This window comes from Suncus etruscus, chromosome 4 (genome assembly GCF_024139225.1).
Source record: "Suncus etruscus isolate mSunEtr1 chromosome 4, mSunEtr1.pri.cur, whole genome shotgun sequence".
NCBI classification, from domain to species: Eukaryota; Metazoa; Chordata; class Mammalia; order Eulipotyphla; family Soricidae; genus Suncus; species Suncus etruscus.
In genome coordinates, this window is record NC_064851.1 from 110,599,125 (window position 1) to 110,615,444 (window position 16,320).

Consider the following 16,320-nt stretch of genomic DNA (forward strand, 5'->3'; position numbering starts at 1 on the left):
GTCCTTCCACTGTAACTTTACCTTGTTCTCTTTCTTTGCATCTTTGTTCTCATAATTAAAAATAAAAAATTAATAAAAAAGTTTAGATACAATTATTTTAAGATTCTAGTGTCAATATTTCTAATAACCTAAAAGATGTCATAGTTCTATCTCTAATGAACATATATTTGGAAAGGAGAAAGGGAACATTTTACATTTCTCTTGAAAAATTGCTGCTTACTAATGCTTAAATATAATGACAATTTCCCTTACTCCAAAATCTTTCAAACTGAAATAAAATGTATTTTAATAAAGCTTACTTATTTGCTTATATTACCTAAAGCTCACGTATTTGTAGTAGATAGTGATTGTATAGGAAATAAAAAACTAGTGCATTACCTCAGTGAGTTTCAATGATGAAAGTGAAAATTTTCATTAAGGTTGAAATTGATGAAGATCTCAAGTAAGCTCTCCCATATAGTACCACAAAGAATATTTCTGGCATAGGAAATAGTTTGTGCAATTTTTTTCATAGCTATTCAGCAAATTAGCTTTTCCAATAGGTTTGTGTTTGAAAATAACAAGAGAGCCTTTCTATTGTATGCTGAAGAATGAGTAAAGAAAAAAGGTGAGTATTGAGGTTAGACATCAAAGACTCTAAATATTAAGGTAAAGCACAAAAGAAACTACATAAAAACATTTTTGCAAATGCTATAAAATAGAAGGAAATATTAAAATCTGTATGTTGAAACCTGTGTGGAAACTCCATGGGGACATTTTTATACTCCACTTACGTTGCAGAACAACCAAAAAAGCATTTTATTGCAGAATATAACAAATAAGTGGTTTTAAAATTTTATGAGAATTGGTATATTTTTTAAAAAAAAACTTTGAAATAAGTCTACACTAGGGTCAAATGTGGTGATTCTACAATGAAGGAGATGCTAATTACTACATACACTAGAAATTCTAATATATATACATACATATATAAAATACAGACTGACTTCAGGTTGATGTTTGGAAATGTAAAAATAAACATTTAACATTTGTTTATTCTTTCACTGCCCATTATTTTATTATCCTCTCTTTTATAATGTATCGAATAATTACTTTTCTTTGTCACCTCTCACTTTTGTTAGGTGGGGAAATGAATACAATAAAAAATTATTAATGGATTGAAGTGAAATGCAGTGCAGGAAATGTCTTCATTTTCTCTGTCCTTTCACTGGGATCAAAAAAATATTAAGTTGCCATCTAGAGCACCTTGTACTATTTAGTGTCTGTGATAAACTGAGTTCCTCTGATATCCCTATCAGAAAAATACTATGAGAAGTATCCTTTGTTCTTTTACTCTGTAAAGATTTAGTCCTCATTTATTAATGCAGCAAACCCTGTTCTAGACTAAGAGACTCAACAATCCAATTTGTGTAGTCCTATTTATTCTAACTTGTCAATATGAGAGCTTTTAAGAAAAATTAAAAAAATCTATACTTTAGGAATATTCTCTATAATTTTGACCAAAGAGAAAATTTTAATCTCTCTAAAACATTTAAAATAAAGACTCACTGAGTTATGATTAAATTAGTAATTTGTGTTGAATAGTTTACATTTACAGTCAGTAAGATATGATATTGTTTCCCTTTTGCCTGTTAATAGGACTGGCATTTGTAAAATGAAATGTCCTGTTAAAATATCGAGTCCATAGTCATTTACATGTAATGAGTGAAAGATATTCAGAATTATCTTGAAAGGAACAATTCTAGAAGAAATAAAATGTGGAAATAGTGTACATAATGAATCTATTATTACAAAATAGAAATTTCTGTAGAATTCATTATTTTAAAGTTTTTACTCAGAGATTTTACTGTTAGTTTAAGACTGTTCAGCTGATTAATTTGCATGCTTTTAAACAAAGAAGCACAAATGTCATGTGCTAACATGAAGACTATATTCCACATTTTAAAGGTAATGCTAATTGAAAAACATTCATTTAAATTTCAGTTGAAATGTGAAATAATTGGCACTTACACAATCCAAAAGCATTAACTTATCCTGAAACTTCCCTTATTTAATTCTGTCAATAGTTTATCCCTTATTGATGGTTACTTTTTGGCAGTCCATTAGTATCTTAGTGGAACATTACAAATAGATTTTATGGTTTAGACTCATGTTTCAGAAATGAGCTTTTTAATGGAAAAATGAAGTGTTTTCAATGACCCTGTGAATTATGTTTGTGCTCCAGATTATCAAATGTTAGAACTAAATTCTGCAGTGTACATACAAATACTCTTTTCTTGTTTGAGTACTAATTAAATTATAAATCTTTTGGAGATGGAGAAATAAACAGGGATAAGGCACTTTTCTTGCACACTTCCAGTACCACATATGGTATGCTGAGCACTGCCAGGAGTGGTCCCTGATCAGAGAGGCAGTAAACTCTGAGCAAAACTGGTTGTGTCTCAACACCACTCTTTCCAATTAAATAGCTTTATTCATGTTATTTATGTTATGGCAATCTTACTAAATTACATATTGTTATTTATTACGTTTCAGGAGAGAAGATGCCATCACACCTGATGATGCTTAGGATTTACTTTGTTTCTGCATTCATGGATCATACCTGATAGGACTTGGGAGCATATGGAATGCTGGGTTGAAGGGTTAAATCTGGATTAGCATTAGCAAGGTAAGAGCTTTCCCTGCTGTGCTCAGTCGGTGTTCTGATAAATTAGAATACAATTAAATAAAACTTCAGTGTTAGAAATTGGTTATATACAAGCAGAATATTTGAATGAACAATTGTGCGGTTAAAGATACAAATTTCACTCTAAGAAATGATTTTCATATTTTATATGAAATTTTATATTTTATATGAAAATTTATAAATTTTATAGTTTATAGAGTTTATAAGTAAAATATAGATTATTTCCTCACTATATATTTATTGATATTATTTATCTTCTGACAAATTTTCTGGAAGTCTTCAGTGATAACACAAACTTCCTTTTTTTTTTATTTTGGTTTTTGGGCCACACCTGTTGACACTCAGAAATGCATTCAGAAATCACTCCTGGCTTGAAGGACCATATGGGATACCAGGGATTGAACCACGCTCAGTCCTAGGCTAGAGTTGGCAAGGCAGGCACCTTACTGCTTGTACCACCGCTCCGGCTCCCAGACTTTCCTTTTTTAATGGAATTTATAGTGCAAAATATATAAGAAAATATAGTAAACATTTAATATTATGCTGCTCTGAAAGAAGTTTATTAAAGGAACAGTAGCAAAGGGAAAAGTTACAAAAATCTCTCCATATTAGGTCAGTTTTAGGAGCACTGAAGATGCCTGGTTAATTTATGATGACCTGAACATAACCAATGGCAATATTGACTGACAAGTGTAAGGGGGAAGATACAGGACAAAATTAGGAATAGAGCTGTTACTTCTTGGTGTGTGAAATCAGTGGGACAAAACTAGGATTTGTAGCAAAAGCCCCTAGCATGGACAATTGAACGTTATTTTTTTTCATAAGAAAATAAAGCAGATGAATTTTTGGATGTTTCGGTGGTCGTATCTCCATCTGTTCTTTCTACCTCACCAACTTCTCCTTTTTTCCTGATTGATTAATTAGGCTGCAGTTTAGAATGTGGTCTTCAAGTATTCAAAATGAGTTGATAGTTTGCTGCTATCTATGAAATACATTCTCACATATTTAAAGGGCATGTTTAAATAAGTGCATATTTAAATCCTGACCCAATGTCAAATTTATCTATGATAATGCTTAAAGAAAAAAAACTGTGTAGTAAACACACATTAAAGCAAAACCACTGTAAAGAAATCCAAATACTTCGAGAAGGGAAGAGTATCAATTTGGGATCCTGTTTTTCGAAAATGCGTTGAGTGCCCTTGCATGGACATTCAGCACTGGACATATCAGTGACTCTGCTGAGTGCCCTGGAATCATCTCTTGCTGCTGAACAGTCACTTTCCATGTTGATTTTGTTTGCCATGTGGCAAGTTTATACCGTTCCAAGATGAATGGGCCAACGCTATCTCTTCGCAACTGGAAGTGTAGAAGCTCAGTGTGAACAGCTGTTGGGACAATTGTGGTTGAGATTTTTCTTGATGGAAAACAACCTTGATGAACGTAGATGGTCACATTGCTTTCCAGAATAATGTCCATCTGTTTGGCTGGCTAAATGCCTGATCACTTGTTGGTCAAACTTTAGGATATATCAATCATGCCTCAGATAAAAAGTTCGAGTTCTTCTGCTACAGCACTGCCCCCTAGATGTTGAATGTTCCTTTGCCACAGATAAAAAATTCTACAACTGATTGTCGGAATTTCTATCTTCTTCTTACTAGCTCGTCCAAAAATGCAATTTTATTGATAAAAGTATAAATACATTGTATAATGGTGGATAGAAAGTCTTATCTAGTCCGCTTTTATTTTGTGTATGCTTATTTTATTCTTTCCAAAGAATAGAAAAGACTAGTAATGCATGTCAAGATCACTTCTATAAATCACTACAAGTTTATGCTTGTCTGATTTCCATCAACAATAGCCTCATCACGAGTTCCACTTTAGTACAAATAAAATCAAGTGAATTATTATAAAAATAAACATTTGTCCCACTTTAATTAGTTCGTTTTTCTGTATTGATGATGTTTAGTTAATTTTCTCTGCTCAACATTTTGGACACTATTTTATTTCATTTCTTTATATTGGGATTTCAGCTTCAGTTCTCAAGCTGGAAATCTCTTCGAACAGTGCATTCCTCTAATTATTTCCTTCTTTCCTGATGCAGCCTTCCATTTTTGCACACTGATCCTTGCTAATCTTTTACAAGTTTGAATTTTCTTCATTCTTGACCCTTGGAAGCAGTCTAGTTGTAGCTAATTGCTTTCTCCAAATTCATAAAGAAGCCTTGGTGTATTTTTTTCTTCTCTTCTGATTAACCACTCTCTCATTAACATGGAGCATAGGAGACTACACTAGGACTAAAAAATTAATAGAATCTTGAGCAAGTTGATTTCTCAGATGGAAATAGGAACACATTAATGTCCTCTTCACAAACCAGTATAACTGAGGGACCAGTGGATGTAAATCTCTATCATTTGGGGATTTGGATTGACCACAAGAACATTATTCCAGAAATATTTATTATAAGATGCAAGATAAAGTGTGCATCTCAGATGAATGTGTCTCTCTAACTATGGATTCTTTCTCTTTTAGCTTACAACCATGATGAAAAAATTAAGAGAAAAATTTCTGGAGAACAGTGAATGAAAATATGAGACAAAATCACCTCTACATGCCAAGTATTAGGTAGTTTAATCATTCTGGTTCTATAGAATTTTTTTTTTTTTGGTTTTTGGGCCACACCCTGTGACGCTCAGGGGTTACTCCTGGCTATGCGCTCAGAAGTTGCTCCTGGCTTCTTAGGGGACCATATGGGACGCCGGGGGATCAAACCGCGGTCCGTCCTAGGCTACCGTAGGCAAGGCAGGCACCTTACCTCCAGCGCCACCGCCCGGCCCTGGTTCTATAGAATTTTATGTAGACTGTGTGATTATGAGAGAATTTGAGGGCTAATTTTTAATTCAAAAGCCAGGTAGCAAATACTTTATTATATTCTATTCCTAGTTTTAATAATTCCTTATTAAGTAGATATATACATGACTAGTCTAGTCATGGGAAAGGGTAAAAAATATTTTATGTGTCAAAAATATAAGTAAAATTATATCCTTGTTAACCAGTATAATAGGCTTAATAACTCTATAGCATCATGTACTAAAAATGTTGTTATAATTAGAAATTAAGCCATATTCAAAATAAAAATATGTCATTTTAAAAGATATTGTTAAAAATTTATATAAAATATATTTAATATAATTAAAATAAGATCATTTAAATACTGGTTATAATTAATACATGATACTGTGTAAGTTTAAGAGAAACGATCTAATATATATTTCGTTTATATGTTGTCATGTTTTACCATCATACCTTTAGGAGTTATCATTTTATGTCCCATAATTATCATTTACATTTTGTGATAAAACCATTTAAAATCTAATTTATTAGAAATGTTCAAGTATGTACCACAGGATCAATGACCATGATCATTATATGCATTATACAATGCATAAGAACCCTAGAACACACATCTTGTAGTTTCAAGCATGTACAAGTTTGTGGAAGCATCATCCTATTTCTTCCATAGCTCCATCCCTTCTCACCATCTTTCTACACTTTTCTTACAACTTCAAAATCTTTTGAGATCTCACATAAGTGATATCATACAGGCTTTGTCTTTACTGTGTGGTTTTATTTCATTTTGCTTGATGTCTTCAAGTTCCATCCATGATGTCACTCATGGTAGGATTTTCTTCTTTCTCATGGGTGAATAGTAGTTTATTTAATGCATATGTGTAAGATATACATTACACATATATAGTATTTAATTCAACACATATAATATGCATATTATATAAATTTTATATCTATACACTTTAGTTCATTCAGCTGTTGGTAGAAGAATGAACATTTGACTATTTGGCTAATCATATAATCAACATATGGTGCAGATATCTCTGCAAATGTCTGCTTTCAGACTAATTATATAACCAAGAGTGATACTCCTTTGAGTATAAGGTAAGTTGTTATATGGTAATTGTACCACAATACTAAGTATCTTGGAAATGAATTAGTGATGCTAAGCTTAGGATAACACAGTGAGATTAGTTTCTCCTTGAGGTGCCATTTTAAAGGAAATTGGATAACAGTCAATTTATGTAGCTTCTCCCTAGTTAGTATGAGTCAGATCCTACAGCAATAGGGATATTACAGAAAATAAGATGCTTTGTCTTAAATGCAGCTTACCTGGGTTAGATCTCTGGCACCTCTTTTTTCCTTTTTTCTTAAAACATAATTTTATTTTAATTATAGTGGCTTACATATCGTTCACAGTAATATTCCAGGAACATATTTACATTGAATCAGGGGAATTCCCACCACCGAATTGTCCTCCCACAACCGCTCCCATCCTGCCTCCCATATCCTCTGCTCTCCCCCGCTCTCAGGGGTTGCTAGAATGCGTGGTCCCTTCTGTGTCTGGCACCTCTTTTTACCCCAGTTTATTACTTTTCTCTTCCTCAAACAAAACCATGTAACTTTATCTATCTAGTCCCGCCAGTTACAGGAGGAAATAGGGGAGCTACCAAGACCAAACAGGTGTAAGACCACTAAGTAGCAAGTTAGGCACAGAGGAGACCACGTGTTCTTGCAGCCCCGGGGGTGAGGGAGGAAGATATGGAAGGTAGGATGGGAACGGAGGTGTAGGGAGAACAGTTCAGTGATGGGAATCCCTTGATATTAAGTTAACATGTACCTAAAATATTATTGTCAACAATATGTAAGCCACTATGATCAAAATAAAAATTACATTAATAAAAAAAGAGATCTCTGGCACCTCATATAGTCGCAAAAGCAACACCAGGAATGATTCCCCAAGAACAGAATCAGGAATAGGCCTAATCAGGGATATGGCTTAAAATCAAACCAACCCAAACAAAGAAACATAAACTAAAAGCATGACAGAATAAAACAAAACAGAACAAAACAAAAACTCAAAGCTGTAAGTGATAGATCTGAGATTTAGTTACAAAGCAGTCTTGACATTTCAGTCACACAACCTCTAATTTTTTCTTTGGTATTATGATGGATATTTTAAATCTAGTTTTGGTTCTGCTGCATACAGATCAATCTAAATCTGTGAAAATGTGAATATTAAGCTTAAGTTACACTATCATTATAAGATGGAATTGACGCTTGATTTACACTCTGCAAAATAACTACTTTGGTACTGTAATTAGGAGTTGCTACAGATATCATTCTATAAAAGTGCTTTTTATTTAAAATCATGCAACATACTCTCTCCCATCAGCTGTGCTAAATCTGTCACATGCATTTATGCACTATTATAAAGTGAATTTCTTTAAACTAAAAGATAGTTCAGATATAAAGCCAAATCCTCTGATAATTCCTATAAAATTACATAAGATGTAATTCTCAAAGATATTCTCTATTCCAGAGTTTGCTGGTATGAAATACTCTCCTTTTCTACTCACAGACTCATATCTAGATTAATGAACGTAGCAGCCTCATCTTTAAGCAATGAGTAACATCAGAACAAAATCAGTTAAAAATACTCTAGATTTCTCTATTATCAAGTAGTTTAAAATACATTATACTCAAATTTGACATTCAATATTAGCATTTTGCCATTTGACATAATCTTATTTTATTGAGTATGAGCATATCAGTACATCCAAGTTAAAATAACTTGCATAGTATTATTTGGTTCGTTTATACAAAATATTCTTTGCATTAAACTTAAACTTTCAGTATTCATTCTTTTCATAAACATTAATCTATTTTCTATTTCATTTCAAAGAATCACATGTTCTTCTTAATTCTATCTTTATTTTCTGAATACTTGAAGTTAAGTCTAATTTTTATCATTATCAAAAATACTCTTGTAGAAGAAAATGTCATGAAAAATGGGCATGCATTGAGATATTGAGATATATTGGAGTTATAGAATAGCATAAGAGAATGAGGGTTGTCAGTGGTCAAATACACACATACTCTGCATAGAAGAGGCCCTATACTCAATCCTTTTCTATGTAATTGTATGGTAAGTCATTTTTTACTTGAATCATTATTGTAAAGTAATAGTTTACATCATCTTTATTACATAACAAGTACAACATAAATACAGAGTTATTAAGTTGTTTCAATTTGCATAATAGTTCACACTTCAATATTTTTTGGAGCAGAGGATATAGTCTTCTATATGTTTTTCATATTTAAACCATAAAATATCCCCTGGAATGGACAACATGCTTTCTTTATATATATTGAATTCGATTTAGGTATAAAAAAGCATCCTCTCTCTATTAGAAAGAATTCAAAAGAATTGCTTCATACAGTCAAACACTTAAAACTAATCTTTACTGGGATTATATGCATAAGCAGACTAATTCTATAAATATATGTGCAGTCTATGCATTTGTAATCTATTAGAATATATATACAAAAGATATTTAATTGTATTATTTTCATATTTGTGTTAATATTTTTATGAAGTTTTTAATTATTTAAAAGTCCAAGATGTTAATAGTTACTTTCATTAATATACTGTAGTGTAAATAATATATGTATATGGTACATATGTAACATAAAATATATACTCTACTTACAACTTTAAACTTCAATTCAGTAAATCTTGAACAGTGTTTACAATTTTTAGAATCCTCATTTCTTCAAATTTAAAATGTGTAATGTATTTTTTGTGTATTTTATTAAGCTAGAGAAAAAATGGTGTGCCTTAAAATACATCAAAAATACATATAGTTTCTCTCATATTTTAAGCTAGAAATGTTGAACAAACAGTAGCTTGAAGAGCAAAACGTGTTTGTGAGAAAGGGTCACTCAGAGAATGTGAGGGCATTTATAAGCCCATCAGAAGAGAGAGTGAGGGATGGATTATCTTGTTACTTTGGTGATATCGGTTGGAGTTGACAGTGTGAAGATGTGAAGAGAAAAGATTAAGGCAAGAGGTAAGGTTGTTTATTTAGAATGTAAACTGGAAACTCTCTAAACAACTGATAGATAAATCAACATCAAAACATTCTTCCCAAGAATATAAAAGTTAGAAAAAGAGGCTTTTATGAGAGGAAATGCCAGTGATGTTTTCAGATAATAAAACCTTCCTTTAAATTTCACTCCATTCAGTTTAGACTAATTACAGAATCTAGGAATAAAAGGTATAGTTCCAATCTGAATTTCTGCTGAAAATAAAAAGCTAGGGATGCATTTTTAAAGAGCATTACATCAATGTTCAAGGTATACACTAACAATTTGATGTCTTAGGAGGTAATTAGCAAAAACAATTTTCCTATGTCTTATATTTGTTTTGGGGTGATTAATTTAAAGTATGGCTTGAGGTAATGTGTTTATACACAGACATATATTGTGGTTTCTAAACAAAACACATTTTAAAGCATCATACAAAGTAATAATTCACTATCAAAAGAGAACAATATGTGTGTTTGTTCATTATGGACATGTATATATATATATATATTCTTATATTGAAGCTGCTTGACAAAGCACTTTTTTTGACAAAGAACATTTTTAAATATCACAGAAAATAACCGTACTTTATCAAAAAAGAAACAATATGTGTGTTTATGTTCATTACTGTAAGCAGTTTTGCAGGTGCTAAGCAATAACATTTCCAATAAAACCAAATTTCCAACTATAACAAAAATATCTCTTAACTACAAAAAAGGACACTCCACACTTCAAAAACGAAGGCATTTGACATGTAATGAATTTTACATAAAAGTTAGCATTTATAATTACATTTTCTCTCTTTAAGAAGCTTAAAGCAATATTTTGCATAAATAACCCACCCCAGAATACTCTTCCCTTATTTCCACAATTATTAAAGTATTTATATACTTATTAATAAATTTATAAACTCACACAGTTTGTTTGTAGGATGACTCAACATCTGTGATTCTTTACTCCATCATAAACAGTTGTTTCAAGTGTTTGACTTCCTTCTAGGGAGCTTCTGGATGTCCGTGGAATTCTGATAATCTTTAATTGATGATGAAAATTCCACTTGCACAACTTTATTGAACATCTCTTATAAACTCCTTAAACAATTGTAATAACAATAACATACATTTTCTAAGTCTGATCTCAAGTCTTGTTTATTAGTTTTATTGTTATAAACAAGAAAAGGTTGGTGAAGGTCATGGTCCCATATAAGCCTGGTTAATAGATGCAAATTGCTCAAGGAACATCATTTTAAGCCAAGCTTGTCTTGCTTGATCAGGTCTATAGTTAAGAACTAGTAACTAGCTGGAAACATCCTATAAATGAGGCCAATTAAAATCATTCATGTTGTCCCTGCTCTAATTATAGGAGCAGAATGGCCCTGTGAGGAATGTGTGAGGTTTTAAGTTAGAACATTTTGAACTCACAAAAGGTAAAGTTAGGAAACTCAGGATTTTAAACTGTAAGAAGAGGATGTGACTAAATTGTTTTTATGCTGTGTTTAAAATGGATTAAATAAGATAATAAATATACAAAGCTTAGGATCCTAAATGTACTTGAAAACTAGTAGTGGACATTATTAAGTTTTTATTCGGGCTGTTCAAGGTAATAGCAGGGGTTTGATTGTTGGCTGTATATATCTTCCTGTCCTTATAATCCTGGACTCAGCCTCTTAACAAAACACTATCTCTAAAACTAAGGCCATTAAGTTTGGATTTATGTCATGCAGAATACCTTATATGGTCAAGCATAAAACTGAAAAGTGCTGTGATGGCCTTTGCCCATTGAATTCTTCAAGTTCATAAAGCCAAAAAAGATTTACAACTGTGTTGTGTTCATGATCAATTATAAAATGCCCCAGACCACAATAATAATCTATGATATTCATAACTCTTTAGACCCATTATTTATAACTAAAGAACTTCCCTGACATCTATATGCTCTGTTAAACCAGCAATGTCTGTGCAAAAATAATAACAAAAATATTGTAAGTTAAGGTTTTAACTAATAAGAGCAAGAATATTCAAGCTTATGACCCAAAGCAAGTTGGAAGATGAAGTAACAGCATAGGCTGTTACTAGTTCTGGAGAAACCAGACTATAGCGAACACTAATTAAGTGAAAATTTATGAACTTCCTTTTTATAAAACTGTGCCCTGACACTGAGGGTAATATTAATTGACACGTTATTTTTATTTGTTAATTTTCTTATTTATTTATTTATTGTGGTATGGGAGCATAGTGGTGCTGAGGGCTCACTCCTGATGGTGCTGAAGGGACGATGATTGCAGGTGCCAGGGATCAAACTTAAGTGGGCCACATGCAAGGCAAGCACCTTTCCCAAAGTCTTATATAACATTTAATATAATTAAGTGTGACATGAATATCTCTTGACTATTTCTCTGCTAGTTTTCCATCATGTAGTTGTTACTTGGTCTATGATAACTATAATGACATGAGAGATCTTCATTGTAACCACCTTAAATTTTTCAGAGATATTTGGGGTCTCACTAAGGCCTTCTGTGAAGGATAAGGGTCCCCTTTCTCAAAACGGGCTGTGTATAAGAAGCACTGGATGGGATGGGCAATTAAATTCCACTGAAATAATTTTGAAGTTTTTCATTTTGGGAGTTCTCCAACCCTTCGAATTAATTGGTTTTCTCTTTCTTTCTTTCTTTCTTTCTTTCTTTCTTTCTTTCTTTCTTTCTTTCTTTCTTTCTTTCTTTCTTTCTTTCTTTCTTTCTTTCTTTCTTTCTTTCTTTCTTTCTTTCTTTCTTTCTTTCTTTCTTTCTTTCTTTCTTTCTTTCTTTCTTTCTTTCTTTCTTTCTTTCTTTCTTTCTTCTTCCTTCCTTCCTTCCTTCCTTCCTTCCTTCCTTCCTTCCTTTCTTTCTTTTTTCTTTCTTTCTTTTTTCTTTCTTTCTTTCTTTCTTTCTTTCTTTCTTTCTTTCTTTCTTTCTTTCTTTCTTTCTTTCTTTCTTCTTTCTTCTTTCTTTCTCTCTCTTTCTTTGTTCCTTCCTTCTTTCTTTCTTTCTTTCTTTCTTTCTCTTTCTTTCTTTCTCTCTCTTTCTTCCTTTCTTTTTTCTTCCTTTCTTTCTTCTTCCTTTCTTCCTTCTCTCTTCTTTCTTTTTTTTCATTATTTCTTTCTTCTTTCGTTCTTCTTTTTTCTTTCTTCCTTCCTTTCTTTCTTTTTCTTTCTTCCTTTCTTTCTCTCCTTTCTTTCTATTTCATTATTTCCTTCTTCTTTCTTCTTTTTTCTTTCTTTTTCTTCCTTTCTTTCTTCCTTCTCTCTTCTCTCTTCTTTCTTTCTTCTTTCTTCTTTCTTTTTCTTCCTTTCTTTCTTCCTTCTCTCTTCTTTCCTTCATTCTCTCTTTCTCTCTCTTTCTTTCTTCCTTCCTTCTTTCTTTCTTTCTTTCTTTCTTTCTTTCTTCATTTCTTCTTCATTTCTTCTTTCTTTCTTTCTTTTTTTCTTTCTCTCTCTCTCTTCCTTCCTTCCTTCCTTCCTTCCTTCCTTCCTTCCTTCCTTCCTTCCTTCCTTCCTTCCTTCCTTCCTTTCTTTCTTTCTTTCTTTCTTTCTTTCTTTCTTTCTTTCTTTCTTTCTTTCTTTCTTTCTTTCTTTCTTTCTTTCTTTCTTTCTTTCTTTCTTTCTTTTCTTTCTTTCTCTTTCTTCCAGAAGTTACAATGTAGTATGCTATTATATCAGAGGAGAGAGTAAGATTTCAAATAAATAAGTATTTTTTACATTTCTTGCACCACAAATTCATTATGATAATACAAATGGCTCTGGGATGGCAACACTTTAATCTATTATCAGGCCTTAAATAGATTTGCCTTAGAATTCCCGGCAGATTCATGCTATGCATAGCTAGAAAGAATGGACTCTGGAAGAGCAAAAAGAGATGAAGACAGAAATTATCCTACTGAGAGTGTCAAATTTGTTTCAGCTCTAGTTGGCTCTAATTGGTTGCAAATCTCCTGTATTATAACAGAAAAGGAGATTCTTCTAAAGCTAAAGTAAGTTCAGCCAGTAAGGCAATTATCTTGCATGCTACCAACCTAAATTTAATCCATAGTACTACCTTGAGCACTGCCAGGAATGATCTCTATGCAAAAACAGGAGTAAGACCTGAGCATATACAGTGGGAATGGAGGATAGCCCAAGTTCTCTCCCTATCCCCAAAGGAAAAACTTCAGGATATAGATGATTCTTTTTCTTTTTGCCCTAATTCTTTATGGAGGCACCATAATTTATAAAATTGTTCGTAGTTGAATTTCATGCAAACAATATCCCAACACTAATCCTGTTGCTAGTGTTAACTTTCATCCACCAATGTCCCATTTTTCCTTCTATTACAACTGTCTTCGTGACAGACCCATTTTCAATTTTGGTTGTTAAAGACTGGATCTCATGCCATCAGTTGGTAGGTACTGTGTTGGTTCTGTTGGTATTATGGTTCAGATGTATAAAAATAGCACACCTCTAAACTACCAATATTGATGATTCTTTTTGTTTGTTTGTTTGTTTTGGGGCTACAGGGACAATAATCAGGAATCACTCTTGGCTCTGTACTCAAAAGAACATTCCTGTCTGGGCTCAGAGGACCGAAAGTGATGCCAAAGATTAAACCTGGGTCCTGTAAGTCAAAGACCCTAATCACTATACTAATGATCTAGAAATAGATGATTCTTATATTACATTTTGTCCCACCAAGAAACTTAATTTAAATGAAAATATTGTTAATGTTATAGTAATTGATAACTAATATTTAATAATATTATTATAATGAATAAATATTACTAATTTAAAGTTTATTAAAATGTTGGACAATATAGTGGAACCATTATATCTCAAATTAGTCAAAATGAGTTTGCCCAGAATTATATCATGAAAGTACTGGGGAAAATTCTCAGCCGTTTTATACTAATAAATTTCTGAAGTATCTCTTTAAAACAGTGAAAACACTTTAAAAACACTAGATTACTATTCCACCCCCTGATGGTATATTAAATTAAATTAAAGATTAATGTCAGGAGCAAAATAATGAATATCCACATCACAGACACATAAGAAAACACAAGATTAAGGGAAAAATAGACTGTGACAGGACACTGCTAGTTTATACTGGTAGGAAAGTATTCAGAAAAGTTTGAGCTTGCTATTAGTCATTCAAGATTCCACCTGGCAATTATTTCCTTGTGCTTGAATAAAGAGAAAATTGCCATGGAATGGAATCAATTTCAATGACCTTTATGAAATAAAATCCAGGTCTTCAATTAGTATGATAGTTGCAGAGATGTCAATATGCTGATATAATCATCTAGAAATTTTGACTTATGTATACTTATATATGTACATTGACACCTTGCAAACTTGCTTCACTTATGCCTCTGTATGAAGAAAAAAGGAAACAAAAGTAATATTTTTATATTATTACTTTATTTAAGCTCGGTGGTTGCAATTTGTTGACGGTTTAGTGTCAGTCATAGAATGTACATAACCCTTCACCAACTCACATTTACCACCACAAATATCCCCAATTTCTCTCCCACGTACCTTCCTTACTGCCTCTAGGGCAGGCCTTTTACTTCTCTTTATCTTTTTCTGTCTCTCTTTTTTGTGACACTGTGGTCTGCACTATTGCTAATGAAGAGGTACCATACACCTCACTTTATTTTCTTTAAGCACCCAGGTCTGGTACAGAGTCATCAGTTTCACCTATTATTGTCTCATTCTCTACCCTAACTGCATTTACCACATTTTTGACAAATTTTCTACTATGGACTTGTCCTCCTGATCCTCATTTCTATTGTCTCTGGATATTATTACCATACTTTTTATTTTTCTTATATCCCACAAATGAGTGAGATTATTCTATGTCTATCCTCCCTCTAACTAATTTTACTGAGCATAATAATCTCCACATCCATCGTTGTATAAAAAAAATTCATGACTTCATTTTTTCTAATAGCTGCAGAGTATTCTATTGTGATATGTACCACAGTTTCTTTAGCCACTCATCTGTGCTATTACCAGATTCTGGCTATTGTAAAGAGTGCTGCAACAATCATAGAAATTTAGAGCTTTTCAGCATGGTACTTTTGTGTTCTGAAGTTATATCTCTACAAGTAGTATTGCTGGATCATGTGGAGTCTCAATTTCTAGGAGTTTTTATTGGGGGGAGGGGGTATACTTATTGCTTTCCCAAAAGGCTAAACCAGTCTACATTCTCACCAACAGTGAAAGCAAGTCCCTTTCTCTTCACATCCATGCCAGCACTAGTTATTCTTTTTTTTTGTGTGTGTGTATGCAAGTCTTTTTTTGTATGCCAGTCTCTGTGGGATGAGAAGGTATCCCATTGTTTTTATTTGCATATCCTTGATCATTAGTAATGAGGAGCATTTTTCCATGTGCCTTTTGGCCATCTGGATACAAGTATTTTGAATAAATAATCTATAAGAATCTACTCGAAATAAGAGTCTGTATATTTCTAATGATACCAAAACATCACTATTTGAGGAGAAATCTAAAACTGGATCATTTCCGGCAATCTAGGGTGGTGATTTTCAACCTTCCTACAGATACAGGTAAAATTAGGAGAAAGATTTTGTGAAAAGTCTTAGCAGAACTAATAGCCACTTTTTAAACTAAGACTATTTACATATCAGTATTTGTACTTTACTGTTTATAATAACACCACTATATGATCC